The following is a 13,845-nucleotide window of genomic DNA, read 5'->3' as shown; positions in this document are numbered from 1 at the left end:
TTAAATTATTCTCTCATAGAAACTGTATCACTGGGCATATTTCCAACAACTCTGCACATCACATGTCAGTCAGTCTTTCTTTTTGTATTTCAGCAGCATCATTCTTATACTGGATGTAAAAAGTAGAAATAAAATACTTTTTGATGTACATTTCAGCTGCTCCTGCTTATCAAGCTTGTGTTGTGTAAGTGAACCATGAAAAATAAGTCTTTAGCCAAAATTATAGTGCCACCTAAATTAACATTCTTCTTAATATGAATTTAACTTCCCATCATGTGTTAGCATCAAGCTAACAGAACAAATGCTAGGTTTTATAAATCACGTGACTAGATCACATGAAATTATGTTCGCTATGAGATCTCAGGAGACTGTGCCAAAATCAGAATTGGCAGGTCGGACCCATGAAAATTTGGAAATTAGAATCGGTCATGATAATTGCAGTTGGTACGTCTCTATTTCCTACGTACATCAAACGGCTGACAACAAGGTCTGTAGATTATTCTGAGCAACCAGGTCATGGCTTTTGGGAAGAGACATTGCAGTTGAGTTTTTCAAATGAACTTTTTAGGCACTTTGAGCACCACAGGACGAGTGCCATTATACTGGAGGGAATGCAGACTCAACTTATACCTAAACAGCATAGATGAATAAATAGCCCCATAGGCCACAGGACAAAAATAAACTTTTGATTTTGAGGTAAACTGTCCCTTTAAGAGAATCGATTAGTTCTCCCAGTCCAAACAGCCACAGCTTATGTAACCCTAATTGTTGAATATAATTGGAAACTGATCAAATGAACCCCAGAAATTTGTAAGAAAACCACCAAGAAACTCCATAGCAAGGACTCAGGCTGCTCACAGGTCTATATTAAAAAATTGAACACAGTGAGTCTGAGAGAAAGAGAGACAGATGCATTCTGGGTAAAGGAGCCTGATTAAATCTTCAAGTAATTTCTTATTGATATGATTCACAGTCAGCAGCTCACATAAGATACTGCAGCTAAACAGAGAGCGTATAAAGTAATGAACGCAAGAAATGTCGGGGTGAATACAGATCATCAGCTGCTAAATAGCAGCTGTAGAAATGCCAGTAGCTATAGTCCACCTCTGGGTTATAAATCACATGTAATTTTCCTGATGTTAGAGGCTAAATGACAGACTCTCAAATTCATACGCTAACAGGGGCAAGCCAATGGCTTTTCATCATATCACACCATCATCCTGGTTTGTAACGGCAATAAATTCCAAGTTTTAGGAGACTCAGGCAGGTGTGGAGCTACAGAGGACAGGTATAATATCTCCAGGCTGATCAATCTGAGAGCATTATGGAAAAGCCTGCAGAGTATTGTTTCATATATACGGAAACACTAATAAATTACACATCTGCGATGATGATGATGAGGTCTCACGGTTTGTCGTAAACACTCTCATGTAATTATAGAGCTCAGGGCTGGGAGGAGAACTCCTCTGCAGATACTTATGATTTGCAGTGATGCAAGAAATATTCAGATCTTCCACTTAAACATACTACAACAGGCAGGTTATGGCTGGTTACAAAATTTAATACCGATGCCTCTACATGACCTAGCAAACAAAGACAATTAGCTATTCCTGCGGTTATTGCCACTGGGTCAGATTCACCTTGAAAGCAGATGAAATGATATGGGGCCTGCAGACCGGAAGAGCCTGCGCTTACAGTTAAACAAACAGGTGAAGTTACAGTGAGTACGTTAGCCAGCTGAAACGAAGACTTTGGACATTATATGTTGAGGTTATAGCAGAGGAAACAACCGCTCCTGCTCACAGGGGCCTCCAAAATCAACACATTGTGAAAAATTCTTGTAGACGCTTCAAGTAAAAACAGCCATATATGAAAGTGTAAATCACTCCACTGCAAGATAAAGTCTTTTATTTGAATTTTTAAGTCAAAATTAACTACCATACTACTTGAGTATTGACAAGCAGAAGTACTCATTGTGCAGATCAGGATAAAAAAGTTAAATATACTGGATACTTATCATAGATCCACATTTATGCAGCATTTTAATGTAATGTTGGGTAAGGTAGAGCTAATAATGTATCTAAACAGTGTTTTTCTATAACAAGGCATCATATTTTATAAAATAATCATATATAGTGAAGAGTTGGTCGATGTCTACTGAATTATATGATGGACAGTGATATTTTTTGGCAGGGAGAAGGGGGCTGTTCAAAGTTAGCTGACTAACTATAGTGAGGAGGCTAAGTGAAGAGCAGGAAGAGCAAATAACAACAGCATGATTGAAAGAAACGTACAAAAATCGGCCCGCGGAAAATAAATACCATGACCATCAATACAAACAAGTGTCTTTGGATCGCCTAACTAGAAAGCTTTCATACAAAAAACTAAAATAAATGGAGATCCAGTGCAACGACCAGCAGCAACAGCTTCTTTTTGATTTGCTCTCCCACATGTCAACAACTTTGCCAACAACTCCTGCCTTACGGCAACTCTAATGGGACACACTACATCAAATATGGAAGGCTTTTCAATCACTACTATGGTAGAGGGCTCAGTGATGGCATCATCCATCGGCCCAACATGAATATGGTGGATGTAAAGTTTTTACGTGCAATTAAGCAGCAACAACAGCTGTCAAGTAAATATCAAGGAGTAGAAATCTAAAGTAGCACTGAACAGAAATTCACTTTCACTGCTGCTGTTTTATCATTTGCTCATGTGAGACACATAAGATCAGATTTTTTCCTCTTGTCCAAGTCATCATCACCTCGCTATAACCCTCCATACCAGCAAATTCATGTTAATGTCACTTTTTAAGATCTCCATTCCTCCCATTTGTTGTCAGGTGTAAATCACTCCAAGCTTTCACTGAATTTAAATAGATGGTTCAGTTTTGTAATTTAGATATTCAATTAATAAGTTCAAACAGAGTCTGCAGTCGAGCTTGTGGTAATTACAACCATTAAAGCAAAAATGAAATACTTTTAATCATGATTCACCCCAAGGTGCAGATTTATTTTCTTGAAAACAGTCTAATAATCACACCAAAGCCTGCATGTGTATTAATTTCTGTGCTCATTATGACGCCCATAATGAGCATCAGATAGATGGAGAGGCACAATCTGTCATTTTAAACTGACATAATGATGAATAAATATCAGAAATACCAATTTACTCAGGAATTTATTAGAGTTGCAGAGGTTCAAGAAGCAAGAAATGAATTAGGGAACTTTGTAAAGGTCAAACATAAAACACAAATCTCTAATTTGTTCAATGCATCAATTATATGCATTGACGTGTTTAGTGTTAATTGGTCACTATATAAAATTTCTGGACTCTACAGATGGTGTTGAATCATTATCAGTAGATCTAAGATGAGATAAAAGACTCGAGGGATGCTTGTGACACATATAAACCATTAAACTGCTTTTATATTTGAAGCTGGAAGGTTTAGCAGCAGAGATCCATCTATAGGAGCCTGATCACCCACTGCAAAAGGCTCAGCTAGGGACACCAACTGTAATCCTTTCAGAATGGCTTTTTTTTTTCTGGTGTCTCCTGCAAAAGATGACACAGAGCTTGGCATCACAAAACAACATCTCATGTTGAAAAATACTGGTTGAAGCCCTGCAAAAAGACTCTTTAAACCATTCTTTAACAATCAACTAATTATCAAGAGTTTTGTTTTTTTACCACTTGCCTGGTCAGGCAAGTGAGTTGCCAGATTTACACACCCAACGTGGCATTTTAGTCGGCCTGGGCAAGTGGATTAGCCCTATTGTTGAGCCATGTCGAGTCTTGCAGCATTTTCTATTTTGTCAGAGACGAGGAGATGCTAGGAAGACTCCAGTAATTTCCTTAATTCATACGGCTCCCCTGTCAGCTGCATCCATTCCAGAAAACATGTTGGGTGATCCTGCCATCAGCATGGCTTCTCGAGGGTAATAAAAGAGATGTCACTCAGCAGTTAATGCCTCCTGCTGCTCATTTGCACTCTAACTATTCTAACTTGAGGACAGTAACAGCGACCCGATCATAATAAATTACCAAATAAACACGTGTAATAAGAAATAAGCCTGATGACGAAGGCTGGCAGCTGTTAAAATGAATGACTGCTTTTTATCAGTAATTAGCCGGCAAAGGAAGTTGAAACCATTAATATGTGCTGTGTAGGGAATGCATTAAGAGTGCATTACAGTTGGAAACCAACCTTAATATTCTGCTACCCACTGAGACACCGGGCCTCTGATTGACACGTACGCCTTCCTGCCTCACATGATGATTTGATATTTCGCAGGCAATTAACAATGTCCTATAGTTCTGGGCCCTCATGCAGTCAGTGCTCCATATGTGGTTTACATGTTTTGACCCTTTCACTGCAGGTCTTTTGCATTTAGATTGCTGGAGACCATTTTCCTGTTGTCAGGACTGCCACTGGTGTGTTGTGAAAATTAAGTGGCAAAACCTCCAAACTTGTTTGAGAGAGGTGTTTTATAGTAGATCAGAGTTTTGTTACTGTTGTATAAAAATATAGTTTTGAAAGCTCTTATTTGTTAGTGAGTTTTCAGTTGCAGGTGGGAAGTTCTGACAACCAAGATTTCACAATAAGAGCTCCAGTAAAGTATTATATTGGATCAAATCAAACCCAGACAAATGCAAAAAAAAAAAAAAAAAATCATCTGAATTTTCTTCATCTCTTCATCTCAGATGAACAAACTAAAGCTTTCATGATTGACACTGAATATAGATAAATCTCCTGTATTTAGGCTGATGCATAAATTTGCGGACTTTTTCCGATTGTTGGGCCCACTTTACAGCTCGTCAGTGACCCGATGCCTCGGCTTAGACGGGGCTGCCAGCGGCAGGCTGCAGGTCTGTCAGCATATCTGCTTAACATCAAAGGGACCATTATAGATTACATCACGCCGAGGGAGCTGGAGTAGTGTCATTTTACCTCTGGGATCAGGCTGTCCAGAGTGATTATAGTGGAGCATATCACAGAATCCAGATGGCATAAGTCCAAGTGGAAGTTACAAGTGGAAAACAATGGACTACCACGTCCTCACGTCTCAAAATGACATCGCAATTGTTCAGTATATGGGACATTTTTTGGTGAAATTTTATTCGTTATATACATGACATGAGTAAAGGCAGTAAATATTTGTGTTTTGTTTGCTTTGTGTTATATTTGGACAACTATGGATAACAGCAGTGTCTACAGATTTTCTGGGGATCAATAAACCACTGTCTTTATGCTTTAATTGATTAATATTAAGTTATGTAAATGTAACAATGTGCACATGACAGTTATGTACCAGACACACAGAGATGAGTTTAGTCCAACCCTCTTTGAGTTTTCTTCTCAATAATCAGGGGCGCCGCCCGTCGATTGATTTATGGGATGCTGTCAAAGGTAGTCAACAAAGCAATGGAGCTCATTCATTTTTCATACGTATCGCTGAAAGCTGTGAGTTTGATCTTTCTCGAAGTGACAGCCTAAAATTAGGTGATAAACTGATTCCTGTCCCCAGGATATTTTAGTTTGTTGATTGGCAACATCAGAGCAGACACGCCATTATCCTCTTCATTTTCTGCCCAATGAGAAAAAGAAAAATATAGTGACAAGGAAAAGTTCAACCAGTGAAGGAAGTAATGTTAAGATGAAAGTTCACTCCACAGAGAACATTGCTTATTTATGCATTTGCTATTTCAGATGGACAAGAAAATCAAAGCTGCTCTTCACTATTGCCAGCAGATCAGTCAGCTCCCCTGGGTCTGCTCGATGTGTAAACAGCGGATAAATCAATAGTAGTTATCACGGCTGACACAAACATCTGAAATGTCTGTGAAGCCCAGAGAAAGCTGGATCTGCACCTGGTTTAAAAGCTAAAATATGGCTGCTTCTTAGCCAGATCTTCAGCAAGTCCTCCAACCGAAACAACAAAATTATTATATTTTTAAGCAGTGGCCTCATGTGAACACAAGCTCCCCAAGTCTTGCACGAAATTCCCGAAGTCACCATCAAGATTTCACTTGACGGAGGCGAACGTGACGGCTCTTTAAATCCGTCGTTCTTGCTCCGGTGCAAGAGCGCAAATTCAGAGCGCTTCAAAGTCAAACACAGCAGCATCTGTCTTGTCTTTTCATGACAACTCTGCATCCACATTTTGGGAATTAAGTCCACGGATCACATGCGGGTCAGACCACGGGGGATGATGCATACAGAGCAGTGATCCATTACACTCCCTCTAAAACTAAAACTATTTGGGATACGTTAGGGAGAAATGGTTCTTCTATGGGACTTTAAGCTAGTGACACCAGAACGGACCATTAATGAGATTATACAGAATCTCAGTTAGACAAAGAAGAGCTTTAAGTGAAAATCCTTCAGGTTTTACTACAACAGTTTTGTTATATCATGGTTGGAAATGCTGTGATGATTCTCTGAGTGAAAAAAATAAATAAAGAAATCCAATGACGTCCTTCAGAAGTAATTACAGACCCAAGGGGGTTGTTGTAGCTTCATAATTCCTGACCAGACATAGTATGAATTCTACTTCCCTCTCATTATGCATCTAGTTCAATATCCTGACCTAAAATTCAAACCACCCTTTGAAGCATTCATCGCGAGGTCTGACAGATCACATCCTCCGAGCCACACAGTGCCATAAGTGGACACAGCGCGAGACAGAGACGAGCAAAACCCTGATTGTCTTTGCAGGAACATGAGCCCGAGGCTTTTCTCAGAACTAGAGCAGTCCTCTTTTTTTTTTTCCTCTGTCTGCCGTCGCTACAACCTGAACTCACTTGTCTCTGAGTTCACCTCCCGCTGCATTTTAAAACCACTGGCACAGTTACAGTGTAACCTGTCTAGACTAAGGTACAGCAAGTACAGAGCAGTCATACAAAGCAGCCACAGAGGTGCAAGACAGTGACTCAGAACATAAATGTAGTGTAACTTAAAAGAGCAAAGAGCAATATGTAAAATTAGTTCAAAACATTCTGAGATTATCGACATAATGTACATAATAACATTTTGACATTATGTCAGAGACTTTTGTGAATTGTGTTGCAAAGATATCCACTGAAGTTAGCATGCTAACCAGCTAGCCCTGGCCCGTCCTGTCTCGTAACACTACTTTGTACCGCAAAAGGTGACAGTCCGATGATATAGCTCAGACATTACAGAAGCACTCTTATCTTTGTAAGTCTAATAAACAAAACTAATGCATGCAGACCCTCCCCAGGCAACAGATGGTGAAGCACCTACTGCAATGTCACCACACCTGCCCAATGCAACCAGCTGAGATCCACCAATATTAACACGACCTCCACATATGTTGTCCTGAGCTGAAACAAGATTTCAAACTGAAGCAGATGTTGATCATTTGTGGCCCCTTGTTTGTCTCCACCAGCCAGTAAAGTAACAGTTTACATCCATGTCTGTCCAGACTCATATAAAGTATGTAGGATGCTTTGAAGGAATAATAAACACTACACTGACCTGCAGCTCTGAAGGCACTGAATAAAAGGTGTTGAATTTTTGTCATACATGTGTGATTCCAGTCAGAAACATGCATTATTCTATCAGATATATCTCTGTAATTTTGTCGTAATTAGAATATGAATTCTTGAGTTAAATATTTTAGTGAGGTCACTGTGACCTTGAGCTTTGACCACCAAAATCTAATCGGTTAATCACAAGCCAAGCGGAAGCTTGAACCAAGTTCAAAGAAACTCCCCAAGCGCATTCTTGAGATATCACGTTCATGAGACTGGGATGATCTGAAAACAGAAAGCGTCCATGCATAAAAACATAAAGGCACAAAAGTAATTTTAAAAAAGGGTTTTCAAAGTTTTTCCAAAATTCTTAATCACAGACGTCCTTCAGCATACAGTCATGAATATGCAAAAAAAAAAAGCTGATCAGTCCAGTGGTAGAATGCAGATCACTTGATCACACACACACACAATCCCCTGGTGAGCATTATAAACTCAAAAAATGTCAAAAACAGAATTAATCTTGCACCTTGCACCTTTTTTCTTCATCGGCCGATTAAAAGTGGCATTAACAGTCCTCCCAAATGTATTTGTTGTTAAAAATTGTGTTGTATATACTGGTAATATGAAGGAGACAGGGTTGTGTGTGGACTAAATGTCTGACTTTCTCGTCAAAAAACAAGCAACTGTGAAAAAGAGCTGCAAGGATCAATCAATTAATCAATTATTAATCTACAATTAAATTATTTGAATAGCATTGGAGGTAGAAATAATTACATATGTCTTAATTTTGGCGTCAAATGTAGGAATAACTTCAGTGCTCATTTGCATATTGGTTCAGTTCAGTTCTGTTGCTCCACGCCATCTATCCAGCATCGTAATCTTGGTGTTTAAGTGGAAAACGGCCAGGGGTTTGTGTGTCTGTTCCTGGTTGCCGTGCAGGATCTACGTGACGTCAGCAGCACAGGAAGCTGGTGCCAGGGCATTTCCTGCTGCGCGGCGGAGGCAGACATATGTCGCAGCAAAGAGCCTCGGCCAGAAACCGCTCTTTATAGAAGGATGGAGAGCGAGAGGGGAGGGGAGCCGGGGACCATACACCACTTTGTGTTCCATATCTCCAGTGCTAATTTCACTCACTGCCACAACACGTTTACCGCAATACATAATTTCATTGTGGTTTCGGCCCCTTCAGTCTCGTTTCCTTTAGATTTTTGGATGCATTCCAAGTCTGTCAATTGGCATCACTCACCCGAGTCATTCAAATAACCTTCAGCTATCCACAGACTGTTTTAGAGCCGGTAAACACTGCTGTTTGTGTACCGGCTCTGTTAATTTAAAAAAAAAATGTATTGGTTTTGGTGACATAGCCACCACTCCTGTCTAAACAGCTGTGGTTTAGAGATAATCACTGCTCTACACTCTCATCGAACTCCACCTCAGACCAGTTTCAAAACATCCACAAACTTATCTTCTGGATGCACGTCTTAAAACACTGCAAGTTCTGAGCACTAGAAGCTACGCGACAGAATTTTAGGGTTAAAAAGTTAAAGTTGACCACCGCAGTGTGTCTGTATCTGTGTTTGTAAACAGATATGAGTTCTTCTGTATATTTCATCCTTGTAAATGTAATCTCAGCCTTGAGAAGCTAAGCTTTCCACTCAATGGCTGTAATCTTCTTTGGGACTGTAGACTATTACTGTGAGCTTCTGTGGACAACACTGTGGAAGTGCAGCTTACTGACTGAATACAGTCATGGTTTACAAACACACAGGTTCTAATCTAACATACAGTTACTCTAGTGAAGTACCTTCAGTTTTCAGTAATGATTTCATTGAATTAGAAACAAAGAGATTATTATTCGGTTAATTCATCTATAGAAGGTTTCTCAACTGAAAAATTTGTTATTTAATCACAAAATGGTCTTCAAATATTCACAAAGAGTGAAAAAAGCAAACAAAACTCACAATAAATCAAAAATATCATATAGCGATATTTGTAGAATCGCTATACTTAAGAATCGCAATATCGAATCAGGAGATAAGAGTCGTCTTAGCCCTATATAATACCTAGAAAAATATCAATATTCAGTATCTGGAAAAATTGACACAACACTGAAATTTTCATCTCGCTGTTGGAGAGACGAGAGAGCAAGAAAGCACAGCTGGTATCTGTGTATCAACACTGCAGAAAATTAGTACTTTCAACATTCAGAATAGATATGTATTGCTATATTGATCATTTTGACAGCACCAGGAGCGACAAGTTACTCTTTTAAAAGAAAAAAAAACATCATTTTGGAGATTCTGCAACTCAGTTTTCCTGTGAAACTCCAGCAGTGTTTTGTGCGCTAAAAAACTAAATCTGACCTTCAATCGACATGAGGGTGAGTAGATAATGACTCATTTCTCATGTTTGGGTGAACCATCCCTTTAATATTCTTTCTGGTTGACAGTTTCCACCATGTTGGACCTGTAACCACATCCAACCGTGATGTCACAGTGTAGTGACACACCCGACGGTACTCTGGACCGTTGGAGATCGGACAGAAACATTCAGTTTCCCTTTTTTAGCAGTTGCACGATTCAGAATTCTTGGAGAGAGATCTGCCCCACGTCCGAGTAACTATTTAAATTACTATAATCATTTTGCCTTTAGATGTCGTCATATAACTGAGGCTGTGTATTGTTTAGAAAAATTACAATACCAGCACTGATACTTGTACCGTTAAAGTGATACTGATAACAATAAAGTATTCTGTGATACATTTTTTTGCAGTGATTGGCTGCAGTGATTGGCTGCGAGCAAAGCCTTTTTTTAATGAATGTAGATACCAAAAGGATTGAATGTAGGTATCATGACTGGAGAAAGTTTCTGCACCACTTGGTACTGAGTTATTTCAATCGATATTGAGTAATGATACCCAACATCATGTATAACACATTGTACCATATGTTCTATTGAAGCCCACTGAATTCTTTAGTCTGCATTTGGCTGCTGTAAAGGTGATAACTACTGGTGGAGAAATCATATTACATTCTGTGTAACCGACTGTGACTGCTTGTTTCATTTTACTCTCCTACTAACCATATGCCTTGGACGGTACTGTACACGCTCTGCACACTGGCGGGGCGGTCGTGACTTCAGGCTTGGAGCTGCAGCTGAGCCTGTGGTAATGCCCCAGGCTCATTTGGACTGCGCTATCAGCCTGCTCTCTGCTAATTGAGCTGTTGAGATTGTAGTTTGCATGGGGCTTAACACTGACAGACCCTTGGGCTGGTAAGCATGTACAAGGCATACAGAAAATCGAGCACACACGTAAACACACACTCTGACGCCTGAGCACCTGTTGGGGAACAAACTGATTGTGCGTCGCTGCAGATGCTGGAGTGGAGCGGGCAGCAGCACGTACAGGAATAATTGCGGTAACACTGACAGATCTGCTGTGGGACAGCGAGGAGAAGAAGAAAATGAGTAGATTTATATGACGTTCTCAAGCTCCTCCGTGACTAACCTGCATAAGATCCCTGCGCCCAGTATGGATGCATGCAGCCAGCCGGCCTCCGCTGCAGTCTAATCCATCTTAGTCCACAGCAGCTCCTTTTTACACAAACCAATTCCTGGTGAAGACGCTGATAACCCAATGTCATTTATGTGAATATTAATCAGTAACACATGAGGCCAGGCATTTTAAAGAAAAGATATCAGCTTTGGGTTTTAATTCAATGAATTAAAAATGAAAAAGAATAATTACCAAAGAATGGATATTATTTCTTCTTTGAATTCACAGTGCTGGGTTGGAATTAGCCCGTACCACAGCCAGATGGCCGGTGCCTGCGGCCGTGACGCCCCTTCTGAAACAAACTACCCACACAACCAGTTATGGCATGCTCGGGTTTTTTACTTGTTGTTGTGCCCTTACAGCCTCTTGAAACCCAAATCCACAAGAATTTAATTTAAATTAGACGTGCTCGTATTCTGACTCTTTATTACAAAACGCAATTAATTCCAGGGACCAATCTTAAAAATTCCTGCAACTGTGCAACAAAACCCCTCTGCTCCTGCTTAATCTGCCTGAGTCTGAGCCAACCAAACATAAGGCAGCTGCAGCGGATAGATCCCTTTGACACAAACTTTATCTTGCAGGAATCAATATCAGTTCATGTTTATGCTATACAAGAACTAAAGCCACCGTCTGCGCTCTCCTCACAGCGAACAAGACTCCTTTAATAAATGGAATTTCACCACACAGAGCGCACAGCAGTTGCTGGTCTGCAGCAAGTAATGTTAGGTCAGATCTGAACTAACGTTAAAACACTAAACTAACAGATTAAGGCAGCAGTAGTCCAACATCCTCTGTGCTGTGCAAGGTAGAATTACTGATTTAGTCCAAGGAGTGTGCAAAGAAAATATTCTAAATATATATATCTCAATTTCCTCCCAGTTAAAGTATTTTTTCACCAGTGGCCATGATAATGACTCGCCAGCCGTAAAATGAAGAGACGCGCACTGCACGTTAGTGTATCTTTCTGTGCATCTTTTTTTATGTAACTGTAATGGATTACATTTACCTTTTTTTAAATCTTGATTATGTAATCTTGTTACATGTAATGTCTCTCTGTTACTCCCTAAGCCCGAGGAACATTAGGTTGTCTGACAATAACTGCGGTTATTTATTGGTTTGATTGATGGTTTACAGTCTAATAGTGTGTGTTTGTATTGATTACTGACAGTGGCTGATCAGGCAAATTATCAGCTAATTGTGCTGCTGCTGTTTTGTCCTCATTTAATGTAATTATCACTAACTGTTAGTGCACCACTGGTTTTGGCTTGATTTCAGCCACAATGCCTCAATAAATTTGTATGTTTAAAAGGCCAAAGTGGCTCTGCCCTCACTCAGGTTTGATCGTCGTAGGTTCAGGTATAATTCACATATCGTGGGGCAGGCTTATACTCTTTCAATGAATAAATGAATGATAAATTAAAAACTGCATGAATGACCTCTCTGTTCTATCAGTCTGTAGTTACTTCACTGTTTAGGGAAATAAAAAGTCAGAGGAGTGTGAGAAAACAAGGGCAGTGACAAGTGAAACAAGGCAAGAGAAAAAGAAAACACTTTTCAGGGGCGTGAGCGCGGTACAGTCAGGCACAAAGTCAGTGGATTTAGCCGTGACGTCTGAAATCGTAAGATGCTCATACATCACAGGGCCGCCGAACTCCTCTCAAGGACAACAGGGAGACGGGCTGAATAAGATCACAGGCCTGTTTGCAGTCTCAGGATACCTGACCCCTGCAATCCACAGCTCTGAGGGCCCGGCGCTCAGGATGGAGTGGTTTTTCCCCAGAGAGGGAGAGGGTCAGGAGGGGGGCCACCTACCTATCAGCCTGACGAAGGCAAAGAGCTTTTATATAACAAGATCACACCAGCAGAGTCAAAACACATATTCCTACCGCAGGAAAGTTAGAGCTGGAAAAGTTTTAGATTAAATTGTTAATAAAAACACGTCTCATCATTACATCTCTAAAACAGGGGTGTTAAAGTCTATTTCAACCTGGGGCATCATCAGAATTATGGTTTCTCTCCTAAACGTAAGACCAGGCTGAGATAAATGTAGGGTAGGAAGGGAGAAACTGAAAAGTTTCAGCTACACTTGGTTAGGGTGTTACCCCTTGAAACAGCTATATGATACTGAGGTGCCTTCAATGCCTCCTTATTGCAGTCTTGAACTGTATTAGGCCACAGGCCACATAAAATGAGATGTTGGATGTGGTTTGGCCCAGAATTTTGTTTTTAAATAATATTTTTATTGGGGTTTTTTTTCTTAAAGATGCAGTGGCATTACCATGACACAGGTGCAAGTCACATATGCATCTTTCTATATCTTCCCATCCTTCCCAGCACTCCTTTCCCACCTTCATCCATGCGATAATGTCAGGAATTAATGGGTTACACTGGTGGTTCATATGACAAAATATGAAAGTAGAAAAGGAAGAGCAAAATCAGTTATTATAAAAAAAAGCAAATATATTAAAAGAAGAAAAGAAAAAAAACAGACCACACACAACATGTTTCTCTGTTGTAATTCCGTATGTACGTTGTATATGTGTGTGGCATGAAGGAACTACAAGTCTAATTTCATCACGCAACGCTGCATCGTGTCATGATAATAAATTGACACCTAGATAATCTAACAAGCGTGTGTAGTCACGCCACTGTCATGCTACTACAAATGATCGACGATTTAATGATGATGTTTGTTTTGCAGAGCAGCGTGGCAGCGTAACGACGAGGCAGGGTAATTGGAATCTGTTGAAGAATCAATAATCTCTGTTGAAACTAATGGCTCT

At 40.0% G+C, this 13,845-nt stretch overlaps 1 protein-coding gene across 1 annotated transcript in view; it reads left to right on the top strand.

Moving 5' to 3' along the window:
• Nucleotides 1-13,845, top strand: part of grin2ca (glutamate receptor, ionotropic, N-methyl D-aspartate 2Ca) — an 80,151-nt gene that overhangs the window by 26,103 nt on the left and 40,203 nt on the right. The window lies entirely within an intron of this gene.

This window comes from Lutjanus erythropterus, chromosome 19, assembly GCF_056507025.1.
Source record: "Lutjanus erythropterus isolate fLutEry1 chromosome 19, fLutEry1.hap2, whole genome shotgun sequence".
NCBI classification, from domain to species: domain Eukaryota; kingdom Metazoa; phylum Chordata; class Actinopteri; order Lutjaniformes; family Lutjanidae; genus Lutjanus; species Lutjanus erythropterus.
The sequence above is the reverse complement of the archived record's forward strand: the minus strand, read 5'-3'. Positions and strand labels throughout refer to the sequence as shown.